The sequence below is a fragment of the Sus scrofa genome, chromosome 1, assembly GCF_000003025.6.
Source record: "Sus scrofa isolate TJ Tabasco breed Duroc chromosome 1, Sscrofa11.1, whole genome shotgun sequence".
Classification (NCBI taxonomy): Eukaryota; Metazoa; Chordata; class Mammalia; order Artiodactyla; family Suidae; genus Sus; species Sus scrofa.
The window spans coordinates 24,215,600-24,236,476 of NC_010443.5; positions in this window are offsets into that span (position 1 = coordinate 24,215,600).

Below are 20,877 nucleotides of genomic sequence, written 5' to 3' on the forward strand. Positions count from 1 at the left end.
ATTGTCTACAGTCAATGCGCATGACAATTGCATATAAAAATAATAAAAAATATATATGCATGCATTTGTATATATGTATACACACATATATACATATATACACATAGTATATATGTGTGATATATATGATGTATATCTATGATATATCATATCTGTATGATACACACACACACATATATATATAGGTATAGATATACACACACACACACACACACATATATATATAGGTAATGAACAGCAAACCACTTTTAGCTCTTTGGCCACATGTTGGACTTCATGAAATATATTATTGGGTAACTGACACATCAAGACTGACTGTTAGTTCCAAAAGTAAAGTTTCATATACCACTCTGGCTAACTCGAGTTCCTTTTCTGCCTCATGCTTTTTCCTTGTTTTCTATATCACACCACACCCACACCTCATGACAGAATTTCAACTGCTAGTTTCATTATTACTGATATCATTATTGTTGGCTTTTTTGTTGTTATTCTAAGACCTTTGAATTTTTATCAGAAATCCTGTCTGTTTTAGATTGTCACTAGAAATACAACAGAAAAATCCATAAAGGACACAATAAGAATCCCAGAAGAAAACCTTAGTACATCACTTTCATTTTAATAAATAAAGAGAGGATAGAATTAATACAGCATTAATGGTATGAATATTAAAAGTATTTTTATTAGATTTATAGCCATAATGAAAAATGCCTGTTTAAAGGCATGAAAAATGATTCATTAATATTTTAAATTTTCATAATATATATTTTCAGACTATAGTATAGTAAAGATAGAAATAACTTTTAAATATCCAAACTTAGAAAACTGAAAAACAAACTAACAAAGTACAGTGGCCTCTAGGGAAAAAAAATGCAAATGTTACTAACCTATTGTTTTTAATTCCCAAAATACACTGTATGGCAAAACTCTGGAAAGTGAATAAAACATTTAATTCATTTAAATACTTTTATAAATAATAACCAAGGAGAAAAAATTAACAAACAAACATGCATTTTGTTTTCAGCAAGGGAAAACATTCAGCAAAGCAAGAAAAAGAATAAAGCAGAAAATATAAACTAAAACCAGGAAAAGAAAACTGAAGGAGCCATTTAACACTCCATTTGATTAACCATGGCCTTCTTCTTTGACCATGCAAGACCTAAGACCTCTTTCAAATATATCTGCACCTCAAGCTATGCCCTCAGAACAGGAGAAATATTTACCCTGTCTACTATTTCCTTTTCACCTCCTTTTTCTTTTTGTTTTCCTTTTTTTTTTTTTTTTTTTTTGTCTTTTTAGGGTTGCACTAGGGCATATGGAAGCTACCAAGCTAGAGGTCAAATAGGAGCTGTAGCTGCAGGCCTACACCACAGCCACAGCAACATGGGATCCAAGCCTTATCTGTGACCTACACTGCAGTTCATGGTAACTGAGTGAATGAGGCCAGGGATCTCACCACATCCTCATGGTCACACACTAGTCGGATCCTTACCACTGAGCCACAATGTGAACTCTAGCCTAGTATTTCTAAAACCACTTATCTTAAGTAATGATATTGCTACTTATATTTTACTACATATCAGGCACTGTTCTGGAAATTTTAATGTGTTCACTCATTTATTCCTCAAAGCAACCTTATCTTTATTATAATCTATATTTTATAGATGTGGAACTGTGTCTAAGAGGTTATGCACCTTCCCTGAAATTTTACATCAGGTTGTCATGGGGTCGGAAATTAAACTTCTAAATCTAGTTCCATAGACATGCTTTCAATTATGTGTTATTTTGCTTTCACTGGTTTTACAGTAAAATCAGGAAACACATTCTCTACAAAATTACTCTCATCCTCTGATATTCTAGTGTTTTATCACTGCCTGTTATAACATTTCCTAATCTACATTTCATTCTTTGATCTTAATGCACATGTTTAATAGCAAATTTGGACTATAAGCTCCTTGAAAGTAGATTCCAAAAAATCTGGTGAGGAACCTAGGATATTGAAAGCATAGCAAGGCATCTATATTTAATTCTTTATTTACCTACACATGTTGAAAACCTTGAGTTCACATTGATATGTTGACTTCCCATCTAATATCACAGATTTTATTCTAGTTTTATCCCTTTCCATATTTGTAATTCTCTTCTCTGACACCAAGAAACTCAAGTCACCATAATCCTCATTATATCCACTTATTGAATGAACCACCCTAAATGTGATTACTCTTTTGTTGCTGTCACCACTCACTCCTCCATGTAGACATCCCCCTCACTCCACTGGGGTTTCAATATCTAACACCAACATCCTACTGTCATTGTCTTGAATGGACACTTTTTTCCTCATTCAGATCCAGGTTCTCTGCCATAAGTAACCATCATGCTTCCTTTCTCTGTGCCAGGTTTGTATGTTATATTGCTTGTCACTACATAGAGGTTTTTGAACTTAGTCATTCAGAAATGAAGAAAGACGAAGGAAGGTAGGAAGGTAGGAAGGCAGCAAGGGAGGAAGGAAGGAATGAAGCAATAAAGGAAGGAAGGAAGGATGAAGGAAGGAGGAAAGAAAGAATCCTTATTGACTTTTACACATTTGCTGTGTGATGAGAATATTATTAACCAAAAAAGTTATTTATTAATAGAGGAAGAGAAAATATAAATCTGGCAACCAAAGTCATAAAATTTCTAAAAATGTTTTACATAAAAACATGACACATCAATATTTATGATATTGATTCCATTCTATTCTAATTACAATTAAAGCAATGATCAGAGGAGAATTCATAGCCTTAAATACTTGTATCAGTGAAGGAATAATTATGTGAATTCAATTCCAACTCAATGAGAAAAAAACATGAAGTGAGCCCAATGTAATCACCAGGAAGAAAATAATAAAGAAAATAAGCAATTCAAGACATTAAACACAGAAAAATATAGCAAAATTAATTAGTGTTAATAAAAATGCTTTTCTTTAAAAAAACAACTAAACTAAACTAGGTAACATTTTTTTAAAATACTGAACATAAATATGCAAATTCAGAAATAACTGGAGGAGACTATTAAAACAAAACCATTAACGTGGAGTTCCCCTTGTGGCTCAATGGTAACCAACCTGACTAGTATCCATGAGCACACAGATTCTATCCCTGGCCACACTCAGCAGGTTAAAGATCCAGTGAGGCCGTGAGCTACTAAATAGGTCACAGGCATGGCTCGGATCTGGCATTGCTGTGGCTGTGTCTATGACTGCAGCTCCATTTTGACCCCTAGCCTGGGAACCTCCATATGGTGCAGGTGCGGCCCTTAAAAAAATAAAGACAGGAGTTCCCGTCGTGGCGCAGTGGTTAACGAATCCGACTAGGAACCATGAGGTTGCGGGTTCGGTCCCTGCCCTTGCTCAGTGGGTTAACGATCCGGCGTTGCCGTGAGCTATGGTGTAGGTTGCAGACGCGGCTCGGATCAGGCGTTGCTGTGGCTCTGGCGTAGGCCGGTGGCTACAGCTCCGATTCGACCCCTAGCCTGGGAACCTCCATATGCCGCGGGAGCGGCCCAAGAAATAGCAACAACAACAACAAAAAGACAAAAAGACAAAAAAAAAATAAAGGTAGAAAAGCAAGATCAATTTCCATAGAAATAGTAAAATGTATCAAAGAACTATGCACAAAAAGCAAGGTTCAGATAATTTTATACATAAATTCTTTCACCCTTCAAAGATTAAACCATTTCAATGCCATTTTTCTTAAACAATGCAAAATCTGATTGTGGTAGGGAGAATTCTAAGACAGTCCCCAGATTTCCACTTTCTAATGTAGATGCCTATAAATTTACCTTCTCCTGTGTCCAGTAAAACCTGTGAATAAGTTATCACTGCAATGATCTTGTCATGTTTCATGGCAGAAGGGGTTTATCCTAGGGAGTCCTGACCTAATCAAGTGAATGTCTTTAAAAGAAGAGTTTTCTCTGGCTGGTTGGTGACAGAAGAGACAGAGAAACATGCTCTTGTGTGTCTGGGTAAGAAAGAAGCAGCTACCATGTGTGTCTGGGTAAGAAAGAAGCAGCTGCCATGTCCTGAATCTTCTAGGGAAGTCACGTGGCAAGGAGCTGTGGGCAGCCTGGAAGAACTGAGAGTGATCTTTGGCAAACAGAAAGAAAATGGGAACCAAGGTTATACAGCTGCAGGAAAATGAATTCAGCCAACAGGTTGAGGGAGCTTGGAAGCATTTCTTTGCCAAGTCAAGCCTCTAGACGCAACTGGCTGACACCTGGATTTCAGCTTCTTCAGACCAGAGAACCTAGCCACAGTGTGCTGGATGATCCTTGAGAACTGTCAAGTAAAAAATTTGTGTTGTGTTAAGCAAGCCATTAAATTGGTGGTGATTTGGTTCAGAGCACTAGAAAACCAATATGTTAATCAAACACAAACCAAATTGGGATTAAACTGATCTTCTGTGTGTCCAAGTGTGTATCCTGGAAAAAAACAAAGCAAGAGAGGCAACATCACCTAAGCAGTATCCTTATAAAAAAGATTTTAACCTGAGTCTATGTGTGAGAAACCAACCAGACAAATCCAAAGTGACTGACACATAGACATACCCCAAAACAACTGAGCTGGTTTCCTCAAAAATGTCTCTTTCAAAAAAAAAAAAAAAAAAAAAAAGAAAGTGTTCTAAAAGGTTAATAGAGACAAAAGTGGCATTTCAGTTAACTGCAATGTGCAATCCAAGCAAGACCAAGAAAACAAGTCTATGAAAGACATATATAAATAAATATTAGTGACATAAGTAAGAAAATCCAAATAAGGGTCTTATAGTAGATAATGCTATTTTGTTAACATTGAATATTCTGAGCCTGACCATTGTACTGTGGTTATACACAAGAATGCTCTCTTCTTAGACAACATGTAAAAAAAAAATTTAGGAGTAAGTTTCTTATCTGTAAAATCTCTCTCAAATGCTTGAGAGAAAGAGGAAAAAATAATAGGATAAAATGTTGATGAATTTAAGTTCAACGGTGAATCTATCCTCAGGATAATCAATTAAGTAATTTTCTTTTAAACGGTTAATGTAATGAAATACATAAATAAATTTTCTAATTCTAAAACATCATTGTATCCTTTGAGTAAATTATTCTTGGCCAGGGGAGATTAATCTGGTGAATTGATTTGCTATTGTGTTTTTTCTTTTGAGTCTTATTCACAAATGAAATTGCCTTCTAATTTTCCTTTTTACTCCTCGTATCTGTATTCATTGTTTAAAATCAGAATATGGAGGAGTTCCCGCCTTGGCACAGTGAATTAAAAATCCAACTGCAGCAGCTAGGGTGGCTGTGGAGGTGTAGGTTTGATCCTGGGCCCGGTGCAGTAAGTTAAAGGATCTAGTAAAGCTGTGGCCCAGATTCAGTCCCTGGCCCAGGAGCTTCCACATGCCACAGGTGCAGCCATAAAATTAAAAAATTTAAAAAATAATTAATTAAAAAATATCAGAATATGGAAACCTAACAGAAGTTATTAAAAAGCTTTCCAGAATTTCTTTTCTATTTTGTTGCCTGTGCCCACCAAGAGATCACAGCACATCAAGAACAATGCCTCCTCTTTTACTTTTCATCCTATTAATGCCAGGTTTGCATATTGCTTTTAGTAAGTTTTTATTTGAAAACGAATAATGAGGACAGGTAGGTGGGATGAGAAATGTAGATTGGAAGGCCGGTTATGAGATAATGTAACAATAAAAACAAATTCCTGTGTAAGAGGAGGACTTCACACAGTACTTAGTTTCCCCCATTATTGGATTGATACAATGGAGGAGTAGCTGAGCATAATTTCAAAGTTATTTCCCGATGTTCCATTTTCAGATAAGAAAAACAAATGACATACTTTTACTCAGTTATTTTTTGACTTAAACATTCTTCAATTCTAAATTTCCTCTAAAAGACTGAAATGTTTTGTTTGATAGTTTATGTAAAAAAAAGCTCTGTTTCCTGTGACATCCTTATATAGGCTGTTTCCTGTGACATCCTTAAATAAGGCTGAAGGTATTACCATTTTGCAGATTATACAATTGAGGCAGGAAAATTAAGAGATTTGGCAAAAGTAGTGCAGACAATGGAGAACCATATTTAAAGCCAGGCTCCCAGATTTTTGGATATTTTGTTTCTTTCTCCATGGTAGGGGTTGAACTATGTCCCTCCCATTCCCACATTCATGTGTTGAAAATACTGAGCACTCGAAATAGTACCTTATTTGGAAATAAGGCAAATACAGATATAATTAAGATGAAGCCAAACTGGAATAAGATAGGCATGTGATATAACTAGAGTCATTATAAAAAGGGGAAATTTGGACAGAGACATACCCACAGGGAGAGCTCTATGAAAAGATGAATGTGGAGATCATTGTGATTCTTCTGCAAATCAAGAAATGCCAAAGGTGGCCAGCCAGCCATCAGAAACTAGAGAAGAGACATGGAAGAGATCCTGCCTAACAGCCCACAGAAGGAACTTTCTCTGCCAACACTTCGATCTTGGATTTTTAGCCTCTAGAACAAAGAGACAATACATTTTTTCATTTACTCACATAGTTTCTGGTACTTTGTGACAATAGCCCTATTTAATTTATACACATATCTTGATATACTTGCAAGTAGGGAATTATAATGATGAAAATTAAATACATGTGTTTGGATTTCCTCCTTCTACTTCACTAAACTTTCATATATGTTATGATTATTTTAATCTAATGCCATATGTTAGAATGATGTAAATAGCATAGAAAAGCAATTTAAACTTTACCTCAGATCCAGATAGACAAAATTTAAATTTACTGAGGAAAAAAATCATCATAATTGATCATGTCTTTCATTCAGCTATACTTTCCCCAAACCAACATCTTCTTCTTCTTCATATATAATTATAACAAATCTTGAGTCCTCAAAATTTCCATTTATCATGAAAGTTTTTAAAATTAAAATATGGTAATAATTTTATTTCTATTTGTATAAAGGCACAATTAATGTTCAGCAAATTATTCAACATAAGTAGGCCACATGCAATATTTGGGAACTATATTAAACAATAATTCTTTGTTTATATAAAATTTAATCATATTTCCCTTATTTTTGTCTGGTATCCTTAGACTATCTCAGCTAGTAATTTGTGTCTACAAAACTGCAAGTGCATAAAACCAGAAAAATAAGTCATAATGAACCCTCCAGAAATGTCACTGTGCTGGTACCAGAGGGTAGGGAGAGCTTAGTAAGTAATACAATTAGCAAAACAACAAATTTTAATGCATCAAAAGTTGAATTGATATCAAGATTCTCCACTGTCGTGAACAAACTGATTCAAATGAAGCAGTTTTGTATCTATCTAGGAGCTATTGATTACCTTTAGCCATTAGGAAATAAACCAAAAGAGATAAATTGAATATGCACATCTCTACTGAACAACAGAATAGCCCTGTGTCTCACAGTAAGCAGGAATAATCATCAGAAGTATTTATTATTTCATAAATAATAATAAGAGCTCACTTGCTTTAGATATATTAAATATGGACTTTCAATTTTAAGGACATTTTTAGATGTATTATCTTACTGCACTTTTTAAAGCAGAATACCAGAATTACAAACAACACAGTTCCTTGCTATGTTTGCTCTTCCTATTTTCCAAGTTTAGTGCATTCTTCTCTCAGATTTCCAGATGACTAGCTCTTCCATGTCGCTCTACCATCAGTTCACATGTCACCGTCTCAAAGAAGCTTTCAATGGCCAATTTCTAAAGTAGACCTGGATATATTCATACTATCTACCTTACTTCTTCTTAATACTTAACAACAATTGAGCTTGTGTTTTCAATGTACTTTTTTTTTTTTTTTTTTTGTCTTTAGTCTTTTGTTGTTGTTGTTGTTGTTGCTATTTCTTGGGCCGCTCCCACGGCATATGGAGGTTCCCAGGCTAGGGGTCGAATCCGAGCTGTAGCCGCCAGCCTACGCCAGAGCCACAGCAACGCGGGATCCGAGCCGCGTCTGCAACCTACACCACAGCTCACGGCAACGCCGGATCGTTAACCCACTGAGCAAGGGCAGGGACCAAACCCGCAACCTCATGGTTCCTAGTCGGATTCGTTAACCACTGCGCCACGATGGGAACTCCTCAATGTACTTTTAATATAGTTCTGAAGTATTTTTTTTTTACTTTGTAAAAATATATTACCTTACTTAGTATCTAAATTCTATAATGTTCAATGTCTTGTCTACTCAACTCACAATGGTATTTTCTGAGCTGGAAACAATGCTTGCCAAAATTTTAATGTGATGGCTTACATAGAAAATGAAACCTTTTATGGTTGGCCACATCTTTAGAGTTGACTCTGAAGCGACTAGCTCCAAGGTTTCAGAGACCATAGGCCATGCTGGCTCAGCCCTATCACTGAGGTATCAATATCTTGGCACTCTTATAATTCATTCAAAGCTATTATTCAGCCAAAGAATGGGGTTTCAAAGCAGTTGGCCTAGGCTCAAGTAAAATGGATCTAGACTGAAGTTCCTGTTTTGTAACATGCAAAACAACAGATCTTACAATTCATACTCTTGGCCAATAGAGAGGACTGATAAAAGTACCAATAACAGGAAGGTTGTGAGGATTCAGTGAAATAGAGCATGTACTTTATATGACAGAAATAGATATTTTTAAAATGATCTTATGCATATATCCACACTCCAATCATCAGTATTTTATGAAAGGGGAATGAAGAATTTTGTTTTGTTTTAAGAAATTAGAATAGGGAACTTAACATGAATTGGACTGTCTTTAGTCATCAAACTAGCAGAGTCTTAGAAAGCCGTCAATGAGTTTAGTTTTGTTAGGAAAACATAAAATATTCACAGTATAGAATATTAGGAATGAAAACATTTACTAGATCTTGGTATACAGGATCAGAGTCTAGATTTTCCTATTTTTAAATGAGTCAAGACAATTTATTTAATATCAAATCTTAATGGGAAAAAATGGGTAATTACATTTTATCTTTGAGAAAAAGTGTTAACCTAGAAACCAGAAATCAAAGTTCATTTAAAATTTTTGTTTATTTTATAATTGATATATTTAATTAAATAGCTGGGAAACTTTGGAAAAAGATGGGAATCAGAGTTATTGATTTTCACTCAGTAAATGCTCTTTTTTCATCTCGAGTTTTGTCTACTCTTCAAACGGTAGTTCGTATTTAGTAAAACCCTATTCCATTGTTTGAGAATTTTTGCTATTAATGGCTTTATTAGGATTCTGATGAAAAACTATTATAAGAAAAATTTTGTTCTCTCTTTCTAATTTCACTTTGAATTATTTACATCCATTTTGTTGAACACTCCCCTCGATCTACATTGCATTGCATTAATGATTTTGCTGCAAACAACATGAATATATTTCTCATATTCCCTTAGCAAATGTAAATGCTAATAGTACATCTATGTGGAAAATGTCAATATAATAAGCCTAGATTAAGTACAGTGCTAAGCATGGTATGGAACACCCATATTTAATTAATGAGTAATATTATCTATCTTTAGTGATTTGAATATTCAACAGAAATGGAACATTTACAGTATATTCACAGACTGTGGTTACAAAAAACAGTCAAGTAACCAGTCACTAAACTGGCATGGGAGTAGAGGAAAGAGACTGAACATCTTAATTATAATGCCAGCAACTTCCATCAGCTATATTCTCTGCCTAAATATTATGAAAATATGTACAGCTAAAATCCTCCCTTTATGCATCAAAATGCCCTGGAATATGTCCTGCTCTCTTTTGGTTTACATTTGCCTCTCTACAAAGTGCTCTTCCTTCAAATTCAAACCTGTTTTCTAAGCCTATGGCTATCTTTCTTAATATCTGCTGACATTCTGTGCTGGGCAGGATTCTAAGATAAATTCCAAATGATTCAAATTCTTATGTTATTCTTTCCCTTGAGCATGGGCAGAGCCTGTAACTTACTTATAGCCAGTAAAATATGACAAAGGTGATGGGATGCCATTCTCATGATTAGCAGAAATTCTGGAGCAAGAGATTCTTCTCTAGGCTTATAAAAAAAAAAAAAAAAAAAAAAAAAAAAAGAGTAAACTGCCACTTTGTAAGAGAGGGTCTGGGACCGAGCCACACAACAAGGAATTGAGAGCCTCTGGGAGCCAAGAACCCCAGTTGTGAGTAGAATACAGGGACCTCAATCCTACAATTGGAAGGAAGTGAATTCTGCCAACAACCAAGTGTGTTGGAAGAGGTCCTTGACTCTAGAAAGGAATGCAGTCTAGTCCAGACTTGCACTGAAGCCTTGTAGAGAACCCTGAGCCAATGTCTAGGCTGAATGATGCCTAGACTCCTGACTCATAGAAACTGTGGGATAATAAATGTATGTTAAGTCATCAAGTTGTGGTAATTAGAAAACTGGTGTATGCTGCCTCACCTACAAAATATATACTTTGTCTCATATTCCTGCTTCTCCTTACAGTGACTCCATATTCTATCCCTTGCTTTGCCTCATTCACTTTTATTTATCCTCTGGACTCATTTCATGTGTCACCTCTCAGGAGACTACTGTGATATTCACTACAGATTAAATTAGTTTGTATCCCTCTCATTCCATGATACTTATATGCACTTTCTTACATTTTGTTTTATGGATTTTTCATATGAGGCCCTTAAAGAATTATTCTTTGTTCTTATTTCACTCCATTCTCTAAGTTAATATAATTTAGTGTGATCCCATAACCTATAGGAATGCTCCCTAAATTCCACGTTTCAGGTGGTCTTTGAATTTCTAGCTGCACCAGAATCACATAAATTCTGAACCTCATTCTGGACTTACTGTGTTCAAATTTGGTGCATAGGAATGCTCTGTCCAGCTAATCTTTTTAGTCTTATATTCTAATAATCACAATCAACAGTAATTATGGAAGCATAAGATTAGCTACATTGTGTGAAATTGTCATGTTCTCTCATTCCTTGGTGTTTTCCCCTTCTCATCTTTTCTGTGTATCTTTTACCCTGTTTTTGTCTGGTTAATTCACTCTTTGTTCAAAGTTCAGCTTAAAAGTCAGTTTCTCTAAAAAGCCTTCCTCAATCCCTAGACTTTCTGATTACCATTCTATAAAACACAGTATTAATTATTCACTTATAGGTATATTTTTTCTACAGTCTTCAAAGGTGTGACTTATGTGGATCAATCTTTGCATCCCAAATTGATAGTATAGTACTTGAAACATAGGATAGTAACATTTTTCTGAGTGAATAAATAATTAAATGTCAGAGTCATATAAGTGGAAATGCCAGAGAGTTATGGCCCTACAATTTCAAGAATCCTCCTAATTTGTATTATCAATGATAATTCTAGAAATAGTAATTTTCTAAAGTAAAATAACATGTGAAACAATATTTTCAAGAGATTTTTTTATATGTGCCACATTCCCATTCCCATTCGGGAATTATTGCCTAGTGAACAATTGTCAAAGGGAGGTTCAAAATTTTCTAGGTATTTCGGGGTATACAATAAGTTTGGAAACTCACTATGAAGGAATGAAGCTAAGGTTCATGTATGGTTCATGAAAACCCATCACATTGCTTTGGTTATTATCCTAGATCACTGCCACTAGCAAATTTCTTCCCTGATGAGAATTGCTTGCAAATTAATTAATTAAAGAAGTTTCATGTTCTTAATGCCTGGAAGTACATTCAAAAGTACTTATCTTTCAGGATGTGTTATATTTTGTGCCAATATCATGTTAAAATAACCTCTTACATTATAAGACATAAGAATGGTTGGATGGAATATAAATTTAAAAATCTGAAATAAAATCAAAATAATAAATTTTAATTATGCTCTTTGGTCGCAAATATTAAACCAGGTCTCTAAATTTAAGCCAAAAATTTCTAGAAACACCTGTAATTATACCCTTGGTATAAATAATTTTTTTTTGTCACTAAGGACTAGCTTCTGATCTAATGAACATTATTTTGTCACTTTTTATGTTTAAGATCATGAAAAATATTAAAGAGATATGTATGCAACTTGATAAATATCTTCACTGCTTTCTTTAGTGTCATTTTATTTACTATATTTGGGGCTTTAACTCCGTGTTATCATATTAGAGGTAGAGTAAAGAAAATAACATGTCTACCAAAATATCTTTATAACACAGGTTATTTAAATGTCTATTCTCATCTATATTTACATCACACAAAACCATCTCACATTAGATACTAATTAAGGACCTTTATTGATCTTTAAGAAAACAATTATGGATGGTCATGAACAGATAGAAAATGAACTACCTTTAATCTTACAGTGATTGCATTGGTCAGTATAAAGTGCTCTGTAGCCCTCTATTCAAAGAACTGAGTCAATTCATTTGGCAGATTATAATTTGGTACCCTATTAATGTTGGCTAGATTTCAACTGAATGACTATGTAGATGTAAAAGGCTTAATATCTTATTAGCAACCTTATGATTCATCTAGTCCCCCAGGCTTGTTTCTAATCATAGTTTCTAATATTACATGTAATATTGGAATTGTGGGATGTACATATAAAAAATTTAACAAATTGAATCTTGAATGGTTGAAATATATACCAGGCAAAACTCTTTTGCAGATTACATGTATTTTATTTTCATGTACCCATGAAATCCATTTATTACATTCAGCTTCAAAATATACACACATAATTTACAGCTGGCATATCTACCAGTGAACAATTAGGTTTGCTAGTATAGTATGTTGTCATAGAATAGACACAAAAAGGCTTGTAAAAAGTACATTCTATTAGCTAAGTATGGCTTAATATACATCTATTTTACTTCTGAATATTGATACTTATTTCAGAGGAGATTACTCAAGTATGATAACAAAGAAGATAGGGAAGTAAAAGTAAATTATGAAGGGTTTCCATCCTAGCAAAGTTATATCTTTATGAATAGCATATATAAAGGTGGAACTGTCTCTATTACTATTTGAATAACATGAATTGTTTTGAAGAATCATTAAGAATAGCCTTTAAGTGAAAATAATGTTGAACAGTGTCCACATACCTAAAAAATTCTTACTAATAAATTCAGACACGTGAAATGAAACTTGAGAACCATAATAACATAAAAATTTTCTGCTCATCTTTATCCACCCACAGTCAAGCTTGCTAAATGTGAAACTTAGTAGGGAATATACAAAGAACAATTAGTATGAAATTTTATCTTAAACTGAGAGAAATACTCCACTTTGACCAAGACAGTGGTGGAATAAAAGCATGTATTTTAGTGACAGAATTACAGTTATTTTTCTTCTCTAACACCTGAATATTAAAATTATTTATTATGAATATTTCTAATCCTATGGCCTTATTACTGGGACTTACAGGAAAATATTCTTTTTTAGCAAAAAGCACACATAATACATCATAAAAGTATTTGCTAAATTATGTTTTTTAATGTTTTATTAAAGTATAGTTTATTTAAAATGTTCCTTCAGTTTCTGCTGTTCTGCAAAGTGACCCAGCCACCCATACACATACATTCTTGTTTTTTCATTTTCCATCATATTCTTTCTTTCTTTTCTTTATTTATTTTTTCTCTTTAGGGATGCACACATGGCATATGGAGGTTCCCAAGCTAGGGGTCAAATTGGAGCTGTAGCCACTTGGCCTATACCACAGCCACAGCAACACCAGATCCTTAACCCACTGAGCAAGGCCAGAGATTGAACTTGCATCCTCATAGATACTAATCAGATTTGTTTCCTCTGAGCCACAACAGGAACTCTATTTTCCATCATATTCTAACCCAAGAGACCACACAAAATTCCATGTACTGTACAGCAGGACCTTATCACCCATCCATTCAAAATGTAGCAATCTGCATCTACCTACCCAAAATTCCCCATCTATCCCTCCTCTCCCCCTTCCCTGTGGCAAACACAAGTCTGCCCTCCATGTCCAAGATCTTGTTCTATTTTGTAGATAGAGCATTTGTGCCACATTTTAGACTCCACATATAAGTGATTATCATATGATGTTCTTCTTTCTCTTTATGACTTACTTAACTTAGTATGAGAAACTCTAGTTCCATCTACATTGCTGCAAATGGTATTATTTTGTTCTTTGTATGGCTTAATAGTGTTCCATTGTATATATGTACCACATCTTCTTAATCCATTCATCTGTTGGTTTCAGTGTCTTGGCCATTGTGAATAGGCTCCAGTAAACATAGAGGTGCATGTATCTTATTCAAAGAAATTTTTGTCCAGATACATGCCCAGGAGTGGGATTGCTAGATCATATGGTAGTTCTATATTTAGTTTTCTGAAGTACCTCTGTACTGTTTTCCATAGTGCATGTGCCAATTTACATTCCCACCCTTTTCTCCACATCCTCTCCAGCACTGCTGTTTGTTGACTTGTTAATGATGGCCACTCTAACTGATGTAAAGTGGTACCTCATTGTAGTTTTTATTTGCATTTCTCTAATAATTAGTGATATTGAGCATTTTTTCATGTGCCTGCTGGCCATCTGTGTATCTTTTTTTGGAGAAGTGTCTGTTTAGCTCTTCTGCCCATTTTTTGATTTGGTTGTTTGCTTTCTTTGTTGCCGAGTTGTATGAGTTATTTCTGTATTTTTGGGATTAAGCCTTTGTTGGTTGCATCATTTGCAAAGATTCTCTCCCATTCTGTGGATTGTCTTTTCATTTTTTAATGGTTGCCTTTGCTGTGCAAAAACTTTTGAGTTTAATAGGGTCCCATTGTTTATTTTTGTCTTTATTGTCATTATTCTAAGAGGTGGATCAAAGAAGATATTGCTGTGATTTATACCAAAGAGCATTCTGCCTATGTTTTCCTCTAGAAGTTTTACATATCTGACCTTACATTTAGGTCTTTAATCCATTTTGAGTTTATTTTTGTGTATGGTGTTAGAAAATGTTCTAATGTCATTCTTTTATATGCAGCTGTCCAGTTTTCCCAGCATCACTTATCAAAGGGACTATCTTTCTTCCACTGTATGTTCTTGCACTTGGGTTTATTTCTGGGCTTCTTATCCTGCTCCATTGATCTATATTTCTGGTTTTGTGCCAGTACCATACTGTTTTGATGACTGTAGATTTGTAGTATAATCTGAAGTCAGGGAACCTGATTCCTTCAGTTCCGTTTTTTCTTTAGTATTGCTTTGGCTATTTAAGATCTTCTGTGTTTCCATACAAATTTTAAAATATTTTGTTCTAGTTCTGCAAAGATTGTCATTGGTAGTTTCATAGGGACTGCATTGAATCTCTAGATTTCCTGAGGTAGTATTGTCATTTTGACTATACTAATTCTTCCAGTCCAAGAGCATAGTGTATCTTTCCATCTATTTGTGTCATCTTTGATTTATTTCATCAGTGTCTTACGGTTTTCAGAGTACAGGTCTTCTGTCTCTTTAGGTTGGCTTATTTCTAGGTATTTTACTCTTTTTGATGTGATGGTAAATCAGATGGTTTCCCTGATTTCTCTTTCTGAACTTTCATTGTTAGTATATAGAAATGCAATAAATTTCTGTGTGTTAATTTTGTTACTGCAACTTTACCAAATTCATTGATTAACTCTGTTTTCCGATTATTGTCTTTTGGATTTTCTAGGTATAGTATCATGTCATCTGCAAACAGTGATAGTTTTACTTCTTCTTTTCCAATTTGGAATCCTTTTATTTCTTTTTCTTCTCTGATTTACATAGTCAGGATTTCCAAAACTATGTTGAATAACATTGGCCAAAGTGGACATCTTTGTCTTGTTCCTGATCTTAGAGGAAATGATTTCAGTTTTTCACCATCGAGAATGATGTTAACTGTGGTTTTGTCATAAACAGCTTTTATTTTATTGAGGTAGTTCCCCTCTATTCTCATTCTCTGGAGAGTTTTTATCAGGAATTGGTGTTGAATTTTGAAAAAAGCCTTTTCTGCATCTATTGAGATGCTCATAGGGTTTTTACTTTTCAGTTTGTTGCTATGGCGTATCACATTGGTAGATATGCAGATATTGAAGAATCCTTGCGTCCCTGGGATAAATCCTACTTTATCATGCTGTATGATTTTTTAATATATATCTGGATGCAGTTTGCTAATATTTTGTTGAGGATTTTTACATCAGTTCATCAGCAATATTGGGCTGCAATTTTCTTTTATTCTGGTATCTTTGTCCAGTTTTTATATCAGGGTGATGGTGACTTCATAGAATGAGCTTGAGAGTGTTGCTTCCTCTGCAGTTTTTTTTTTGAAATTTCATAAGAAGTGTTAACTCTTCTTTGAATGTTTGATAGGATTCAACCGTGAAGACACCAGGTCCTGGACTTTTGTTCTTTTGGAAGTTTTTAAATCATATTTTCAATTTCAGTGCTTGTGATTGGTCTATTCATATTTTCTATTTCTTCCTGGTTCTGTCTTTGTAAGTTGTACCTTTGTAAGAATCTGTACATGTCTTCTAGGTTGTCCATCTTATTGGCATACTGTTACTCATAGTAGTATCTTATGATCCTTTCTATTTCTGTGGTTTCAGTTGTAATTTCTTTTCCATTTCTAATTTTATTGTTTTGAATCCTCTCCCTTTTTCCTTGATGACTCTAGCTAAAGTTTCATCAATTTTGTTGATCTTTTCAAAGAACCAACTTTTGGTTTCATTGATCTTCTCTATTGTTTTCTTTGTCTCTATGTTATTAGCTTCTGCTCTAATTTTTTATTATTTCTTCCCTTCTACTAATTTTGGGCTTTGTCTGTTCTTCCTTCCCTAGATGTTTAAGGTGTAAGGTTATGCTGTTTATTTGAGTTTGTTCTTCTTTCCTGAGATAATGTTGTATGCTACAAACTTCCCTCTTGCACTGCTTTTGCTGTGTCCCATAGGTTTTGGATTGTTGTATCTTCATTGTCATTTGTTTCTAAGTATCTTTTAATTTCCTCTTTTGTTTCTTCAATGATCCACTGGTTATTTAGTAGAACGTTGTTTAGCTTCTAAGTGTTTGTGTTTTTTTATGTTGTTTTTTTTTTCTTATAGTTCATTTCTAGTCTCATAGCACTGTGGTCAGAGAAAATGCTTGAAATAACTTTAATTTTTTAAAACTTACCAAGGCTTGATCTGCGGCCAAAGATGTGATCTATACTGGAGAATGTTCCATGTGCACTTGAGAAGAAAGTATATATTATGCTGCTTTGGGGTGAAAAGTCCTATAGATATCAATTAAGTCTATTTTATCTTGTGTATCACTTAAGGCCTGTGTTTCCTTGTTGATTTTCTCTTTGGATGATCTGTCCATTGCTGTAAGTGGTGTGTTAAAGTCCTCCACTATTGTTGTGTTACTGTCGGTTTCTCTTTTATGGCTGTTAGTAGTTGCATTACATATTTTGGTGCTCCTATGTTGGGTGTATATATATTTTTAATTGTTATGTCTTTGGATTGATCCTTTGATCATTATGTAATGTCCTTTTTTGTCTCTTGTGACCTTATTTTAAAATCTATTTTGTCTGATATGAGTATTGCTACTCCTGCTTTTCTATGATTCCCATTTGCATTAATATTCTGTCTATACCCTCACTTTTTCTGTATGTGTTCCTAGATCTGAAGTGAGTCCCTTATAAACAGCATGCATATAATTCTTTATTTTATCCTTTCAGCCAGTCTGTGACTTTTAGTTGGAGCATTTAATCCATTTACATTCACTGTATTATGGGTAAGTATGTACTTAATATAATTTTGGGGTTTTTTTTGGGGGGGTGTAACTTTGGGTCTTTTTTCTTCCCTTCCTCTTTTGTTGTCTTCTCTTGTGATATGCTGGCCATCTTTAGTGTTGTGTTTAGCTTGCTTTTTCTTTGCTTAATGCGTGTGTCCATTATAGTTATTTGATTGGTAGTTCCCATTATATTTTGATATAACTATCTTTATGAGTTCAGGATTTTTTTCTGGTTGCTAGTCTCTTTATTTCAAATTCATTTTCAGTGTTCTGACTTTGTCCTCTCCTCTTCTAATGCTTGCTAGTTTTGATACTATATTTATCAATGTGTTATTTCATATTTTTACATTATCTTTGTCTTTACCAGTGAGGTTTTCTTTTGTAATATTCCTGTTTCTAATTGTGTCTTTTCCTTTTCTGCTTAGAAAATTTCCTTTAGTGGTTGATGTAGGTTTGAAGGTGCTGAATTCTCTGAGCTTTTGCTTGTCCGAAAAGTGTTTGATCTCTTCATCAAATCAGAATGAGAGCTTTGCTGGGTAGAGTCTTCTTGGCTCTAGGTTCCTCCTCCTCAAATATATCTTGCCATTCCCTTCTGGCTTGTAGAGTTTCTGCTGAAAAAGAAGCTCTTATCTTCATAGGGGTTCGCTTGTATGTGATTTGTTGCTTTTCCTTTGTGGTTTTTAATTTTTTTATTTGTAATTTTTTTTTTTCAGTTTGATTAGTATGTCTCTCACTGTTTCTCCTTGGATTTAGCTTGTATGGGATTCTCTGTGCTTCCTCAATTTGAATGAGTGTTTCCTTTCCCATATTAGGGAAAGTTTCAGCTATAATCTCTTCAAGTATTTTTTCTGGCCTTTTCTCTCTTTCTTTTCCTTCTAGAACCACAATGATGTGAATATTGGTACATTTAATGTTGTCCTAGAAGTCTCTTAGACTCTCCTCAGTTCTTTTCATTCTTTATTCTTTTCTGTGGCAATAATTTCCAAAACTCAGTTATTTGTTCTTATGCCTCCATTATTCTGCCATCAAGTCCTTCTAGTGTATTTTCCATTTCGGATATTGTGCTATTTATCTTGCTCTTTAAATCCTATGGCTCTTTGTTAAACAATTCTCCTAAGTTCTTGATCTGTATCTCCATTCTTTTTCTGGGATCTTGAATCATCTTTACTATCATTACTCTGAATTCTTTTTCAGGTAGATTGACTATCTTCTCATTGTTTATTTTTTGTGTGTGTGTGTGTGTTTTGCCTTGTTCCTTCATCTGAAAGCTACTTCTTTTTCGTATCATAATATCTACCTTTCTGTTTATCATCCCCTTGACAGCAGGTATGTAGATGCAGCAGCGGGTGCCCAGTTCTGAAATTCTCAGGGGTGGTAGCTGTTCACGTGTAATGTACTCAGAGCATGTGATAGGAGCAACAGTATCATACTACCTCTCCTGGAGATGGGTGGCTGCTAGGGATGAGGTCAGTGAGGAAGGTGACAGTGATTCACAGTTCACATGATTGCTTTTGTAGCATGTGGGGAACAGTAGTGGCTCCTTCGACCCCTCCTGCTACCAGGTATATTTCAGAACTATTTCCTGCAGCTTGCAATGTCAGCAGTTGCTCCTGAAGCCCCTTTCTTTGCTGAGAAGGCTCTTGGAACTGCTTTCTCTAGCTATAGGAGCAGGCACCATTCTGCAGTCACTCACCTTGTCTGGCCACTCTAGGGATCTCTCTCTATAGCCCCAAGGGTGGGGGATGCTCCCTAACTGTTTTGAAAATGCTTTCTCTATAGCTATAGGACATGCATTTCTGGCGGTCCCTCCCCCCACCCGGCTGCTGACAGAAGTATTCTCTGTAGCCCCTGCAGATCAGAATGTGGACCAATGGGCTACCCATGGCTTCCTTAGTGCTAACTGAGTGCCACTTGCAGGAACCCTGTAGTTTGAGCTTTTCTCCAGCCAGGCATCCTGCAGCTCCAGCAAGGACTGTGCACCGGCAGCCCTCTCTTGGCTCTTTGGGTGCACATCAGGCACCACTAGCACACGCCACTGCAGAGACAGTAGGCAGAGCCACAAAACTTGTGCTTTTCCTGGTCAGGCAGTTTGCAGCTCTCACAGGGTTGATGCCACTTGCAGGGGAGCAAACAGCAGGAACAAGGAGCTTGTGTTATTCCCCCAGGTAGTTACTCCACCTGATCCAAGTTCTCTGAAGTCCTAAGGGGAGGACTGCTTCCCAGCTATTGCTAGGTAGCAACTGCTATCCAGTGGCTCCCAGAGCTAAAGTGACAGTGTCCTGTAGCCTGATAGCATGCACACAGGGGACAAGGCTGTAGTGGTGGATCCTACCTCTTTCCTCTGGCACCAAACAATGATGCCTAGCTTCTAAGACTGACTGTGTTGCCTCTGCTTATGCCCTCAAATGTGGTCGCCCTATAATCTAGTCCCTCCAGGCTGTTTCCACATGGTCAACCTGTTTTTTTGCCATGTAGCCAGGCTCAGCTCTCTCTGAGTCTGATCTCTAAGGTGTTTTAGTCCCCAAACCTGCTAGCACACACACACTGTTGCCATAGCATTGACTGTGGAAGATTTTTTCCATTTTAACTGCTTCACACCAGTTGTCCAGAGTTCCTCCTTCATCTTGGCTGATCTCCTCACTGGTGGGGAAATATCCCAGGGTACAGAAGATTTTTCTCTTTCCACCTCCCTCCTAGTGGGTACAGGTCCTGTCTGGCTTCTTTTCACTTCTCTCTTTTCTCCTTTCTTTTGCCCCATCTTGTTTTGTGAATTGTTTTGTTCTATCATAATCCTATGCTATCATACTCTTTTGTCAGTTTTGGCGTATTTCTTATTCTATCATAATCTTGTTCCACTGTAATCTTTTGTCAGTTTTTAGCAAATTTTCTGTGCAAATAGTTCCACATGTAGATGTGTTCTCAATGTATTTGTGGTTGTAGGTGAGCCTCACATCCTACTAAATCCACCATCTTCCTCTGAGTCTTGTGAAATTATGATTGATTTACATTCTATAAAGTCAGATTATCTTAACTATTATAGATTTTATCTATGTTGTCTTATCAGGTATAAATTTGGTTGAAATATATATGTGGCTCATACTACCAAATTTTTGTTGTTGTTGTTGTTGTTCTGCTGTGTCTGAGGCATGTGAAATTTCCCAGGCCAGGGACTGA